Source organism: Crocodylus porosus, unplaced genomic scaffold (genome assembly GCF_001723895.1).
Source record: "Crocodylus porosus isolate Cpor-Errol unplaced genomic scaffold, CroPor_comp1, whole genome shotgun sequence".
Classification (NCBI taxonomy): Eukaryota; Metazoa; Chordata; order Crocodylia; family Crocodylidae; genus Crocodylus; species Crocodylus porosus.
Genome location: NW_017728906.1, coordinates 64,335,920 through 64,341,129, shown reverse-complemented (window position 1 = coordinate 64,341,129; position 5,210 = coordinate 64,335,920). Strand labels below are relative to the sequence as shown.

At 41.7% G+C, this 5,210-nt stretch overlaps 1 protein-coding gene and 1 long non-coding RNA gene across 5 annotated transcripts in view; one reads left to right on the top strand and one right to left on the bottom strand.

The window, feature by feature from the left end:
• LOC109306020 overlaps window positions 1-359 on the top strand; it is a 3,162-nt gene extending 2,803 nt beyond the window's left edge. The window contains exon 3 of the long non-coding RNA XR_002099811.1: window positions 93-359. This is a non-coding gene — a long non-coding RNA (uncharacterized LOC109306020). The remainder of the gene's footprint in view (window positions 1-92) is intronic.
• Window positions 1-5,210, bottom strand: part of CTPS2 (CTP synthase 2) — a 135,053-nt gene that overhangs the window by 80,318 nt on the left and 49,525 nt on the right. The window lies entirely within an intron of this gene.

Below are 5,210 nucleotides of genomic sequence, written 5' to 3'. Positions count from 1 at the left end.
AGTGAGGAGGGTAATAGTGCTATTGGGACTTTTTTTTTTTTTTTTTTTTACTTATTTTCTTTCTTTCGTTTCTTTTCTTATTTTAATAACAGGGGGCATTCTCTCTTGATAATATAATTAAATCATTTGACACAAATAAAGATGGCAAAGTCACCTTTGACGAATTTGTGGCCCTTATAACAAGGATAACTACTTCAGGCCACTGAGGCATCAGCAAGTAAGAGGAAGACAATCATATACCACCAAAAGGAGCAGACAAAAAACCCGGAGTTCTTACAAAGTATCTATATTTAAAACCACAGATCTACTTCTTGTGATAACTAACCATCAAAAAATAAAGATTTCTTTATCATAAAAAGGATCGGTTACCTTGCCCTTTATTGTTTGCATATTGAGTATTAAAGTTCTTTAGCAAGTCAGAATTCCCAGTTAGGTCAAAATTAATGTACTTTAAAAATTTTATATTACAAAAACATTTTGTGAAAAACTGGCTTTCTACAGATCAGATTTTATGTGAGGTAGTATCTTGACTTGAAAAACAATCTAAATCCAAGTTCTTGGAAAACATGTGTGGCGACCAGTCGTGGGAATTAACTATTTAAAAAGTTAAAAAGTTAAAGAAATGGCTAACTTTTAACTTTAACTGGTTAAATTTTTCAGCTGTCAACTTTTAACTTTAACTAGTTAAAAAAAAAGTTAACTTCAGCTTTTTTTTTAAAGTATAAGTTAAAAGTTTTTTTTTAAAAAATTAAATTTGGCTTTCCCAGAGTTTTTCCTGACACAGCCAGTCTCTAGGACTTACATGGAATGATATTTCTTTATTGAAACTCTAGGACTTCTTGTTTGAGAGACAGAGTAGTGCACCTTCCTATGAGATATGGTCTCTTAAGAACTACAAGTCCCAGAGTTCCTTAGTTCATATTGGCATTTTCTGTGCATTTGCAGAAGTCAATAGTTGGCTGCAGGAGAGGGAACAAGCACAAGCAAGCATAGACATTGATCCCAGTAAGAGTGGGAGCAAGTAGTGAGGGTGAAGCAGATAAATGACTTTTTAAATTTTAATGAAGATCAGAACCAGCAGCCTAGGGCCCAAGAAGTTGAGCATTACTTCCAATGTGTGAGAAACTTATCTGAGATATCACCTACTATGAAAAAACTATTCATCCGTTATAACACAAGCATTCCCTCATCTGCCCACATAGAGCAACTGTTCAGTAGTGGGGGCTTAGTTTTGCAAGACAGAAAAGGAAAATTGTCAGATGTAAATTTTGAAATGCAGCTTTTGGTGAAGTTCGATAAGCACGTTTAAACAGCTTCTGCTAAGCAACTGAACATTCTTTTCTCATTTAAACTGATTTTCTCATTTCAGTCTAATTTTAACTTTCAGACACTTGCATTATTTCTAATTCAGATGTATTTCTTCCCCTTTTGTTACCTTTTGAACAGTAAAAATTGTAATAACAGAGGTTTTCCGTGGAAACAGCTTTCATTTGTCACTTGGTTATGAAAACCTCCTTTCTGTTTTCCTTTCCTCCTCTCTCCTTTCTCCTATATGATGCATTGACTTTTATAAAGTACTTCACATGGAGAGGGTGAGAAGGATCTAACATTACATAGGTATCGGTAAATTGTTATTATGAAAACTGCATGACAAGTATAACATTGTTTTCAGGTAAAGCAAGGTGAGTTATGAGTCAATTAGTGTGCTTCTGTGGGTTTATGGAAAAGAAACCCGCTCACTGCATTTGAAAATGAAAAATGATGCCAAGAGGCAATTCACCATGTTTCACACATTTCTCACAAATCAACTAACTTTTTAATTAGTTGAAAGTGGAAATCTTTAACTTAACTCAAGTTAAATTTTAGAGGCTGCTAACTTTTAACTTGAACTAGTTACATTTTTCATAAACTTTTCCCATGATTGGTGGCAACATACATTAAGTGTGGATTAATGGCTTTCCCAGGCTTAATCGAAGTAATTAAACTATGGTTTCAGGCTAACCCCAAGTGGGGAGGCTGCACAAGCAGCTGCATCAGGGTCGCAGGCCAGCTCTGGCAAGCAGCAGCTATACTGAGGTCCATGGAGCCCCAGCCCAGCTCACTGCCAGTAGTGGGTGCACCCCATCTTGATCCCTTCCGTCCACCCCAAGGCACAATGAACTGGGCCAGGGCTCCGTGGTCTCTGGTGCAGCTGCTTGCAGCCTCCACAATGCCTGCCACAGCCAACCCAGTTTCCGTAGACCAGTGTTTCCCAACCAGTGTGCTGTGGCACAAAAGTGTGCCATCACAGATGAGCAGGTGTGCGGCGGAATTTTGCCATGGCAATGAGCTACAATATGTATGAGGATGGGGAGTGCCTTAGCAGGTGTGCTACGGAAAATGTTTATTAATGTAAGTGTGCCTTGGGCTGTTAAAGGTCGGAAAACACTGCCATAGACAGTGGCAGAGGCATGCCCAGAGCCTGAGCCTGAGCCAAATGAGGCAGCTGCACCAGGATCCACGGAGCCCTGGCCCAACTTGTTACTGGAAGCAGGTGCACATGTGCAACTTTGAATGCCAGTGCAGCTATGTGCAGCCTCCCTGTCTCCTGCTATGAGCAGCCAGCACCCACCTCCAGCCCCCTGTACTCCAAGATTACAGAGATCCCCACCCTTTACTCTGCTTGTAAGTTTTTTTGTTTGTGTTTTTTGCCATCATATTTCACAGATCTTGCCCGATTTCACATTTTCCATGAAAAACATGCAATCACAATTTTGGTAGGTCCCTAGGGATTATAAGACAAGGGTCTTTTTCTCCCATGCCAGTTGGGGGAGAAAGAAACTTCATCTTGCATTCAAGTATACATGATAAATTCTTCTAGAACATAAATTCTACAGGAATATTTATGATAATATGGGGATCACATTTATCTTAGTTTGATAGAATCAAGTTTTTACATACAAAGTCATGCTACACCTTGTTTTTTGATTCCAAGTACAAACAGTTTTCCATCTACAGTATCCAGGTTTCCCCCGATTTATGTGGTACAAGCGTTCCTGGAGAACAATGCATAAATCAAATGTGCATAAAGCAAACCCACTTTATAATGTAACAAATAGGGATAGGTTCCTATGGCGGTGAGGGAGGAAGGGAGGAAGTGAGATTGGGCCTAGAGAAGCAGCAGGGGAGGGGTGCTGCTCCCGGGGCTACAGAAGGCAGCAAGCAGAGGGGCCAGAGTAGCACTCACCCCAATCCCAACCCCAACCCCACCCCCACCTGCAGCGGCCCCAGGAGCAGCCAGCGCAACCCTAACCCTAACCCTAACCCTAACCCTAACCCTAACCCCTTCTCCACATTCACCTCTGCTCCTAGGGCTGGGGCAAGTGCTGTGCATGGCACTCACCCCAGCCCATGCTGGAGCAGCCCCAAGAGCAGCCAATACCAGCTGCCTGCACCACCGCACGGCGCAGCCCAGGAGCAGAGGTGAGTGGGGAGAAGCAGAGCCCAGGTGGAGCACGGTGCAGCCCAGCAGCTCTAGGACGCTGACACCAGCCGCTCCCAGGGCTACTGCAGCCGGTGCTGGGGTAAACGCCATGCCCCGCACCGCCTGGGGCTCCACTTGTCTGCACTCACTCCAGCCCTTGCTGGAGCAGCTGACACCAGCTGCCTGCACTGTGGCACTATGTAGCCCAGAAGCTGGAGTGAACCCAGGCACAGGGGGACAGGTGGAGCACGGTGGAGCCCAGCGGCTCCAGTTGGCTAGAACAGGCCACTCCCTGGGCCGCTACAGCTGGGCCTGGGATGAGTGGGGCCATGGCCCTTTTCTCCCCCCCCCCCCAGATTTATGTGCTTGGGCAGAGGGGGCGCCTATGCTGATTACATAAGAGTGAATTTACCTCGCATGTAACAAATTATGGGTGTAAATATGCTCATCGCGTAAGAGTGAATTTGTATATCAAGAACCCACATAAAAATCAAGAGAAATCTGTATCTGACTGTATATGAGGGGTCTTTTCTACATGTAACCCAAAAATATTTTTCAAAAGTAATAACTTAAGCAGACTTACCCTCCCTTTCCTGCCTAACTAAAACTATAGCTGCTGCTGAAGACTGGTCTCCATAGGTAGACCTCTGATCTTGAAAGAGATAAAGAGATGCAAAACAGAAGTGACCACAGGCCCCAGCAAATAGTAAAATTATTTTAAGAAAGGTTTCCTTCATTAGTAGGACTATTAAAAAGAACTTTAAAAAGGAGAGATGATCTTTAACACCTGTGACGTGAAGAACAATAGACCACTGACTCCCTCAACTACCTGAAGAGTAATACCAGCCCAGTTGCACTGAGGTGGAGAAGCACGGTGTTACTCTACAGCAAAATAGTCTGCTTCTCCACTTAATACATGCACCCTGATTTTGGGGGGAAAAGATGTGTGCACTATTTAAGAAAGTATGGCAGCTAACACTACATCTCACCATCTATAGTTCTCTGTTGACTGACAGTTTTGCAGCTGGGTCAACTGTGGAAGGCCATTCACACAAGTCTGGAAAGGGGCTCAAATTCATGGTCTCCAGGTGCATCAACCATGCTGCCAATTGCATTTACAGACAGAATCTTCTCATCCAAATTCTTTGTTGCCTGTTTTGTACAACTACTTTAAGTTATATTTTAAACACTAAATTAAAAAGAACATTATTTAAATTACAAACTCAATAGTCAGTAAAAGGGAAAATTGAAGTCATTTATAAAACCTTAATTCCTGAAACTTTATTTGCAAAATTGTGCATATGAAGCTCAGTAATCTTTCATTACACAAGCACATTGTATTTATTCTCCACAAGGGCCTGAAATAACATTTTATAGTTAATTAGATTGTTAAGTGTTACAAAGGCAACATCTATTATTACCTCTGCTGGCTTTATATTCTGCTTCGGGATAGATTATTCCAAGAAAAAAAAAAAAAAGCACTGTAGAGACACTTGGCTGTTTACATCTAGATCCTTAACTGAAGACTTAAACACTTGCAGCAACTGAGATAGATTTAAGTGAAACAAGGTTTGTATTATTTTTACTGTCCTTTACACTGACGCAGCAGTCAAACATTTTAAACACTTGCTGAAACAGAAATTCCTTTGCCAAAATGAAGCTTATAAAAAACCTCTTCTTTTTAGGAAATCTGCTTCTTGCCCTTTAAGATCTAACCTACAAGGTATTAAGCATGTTTGACTCTCAC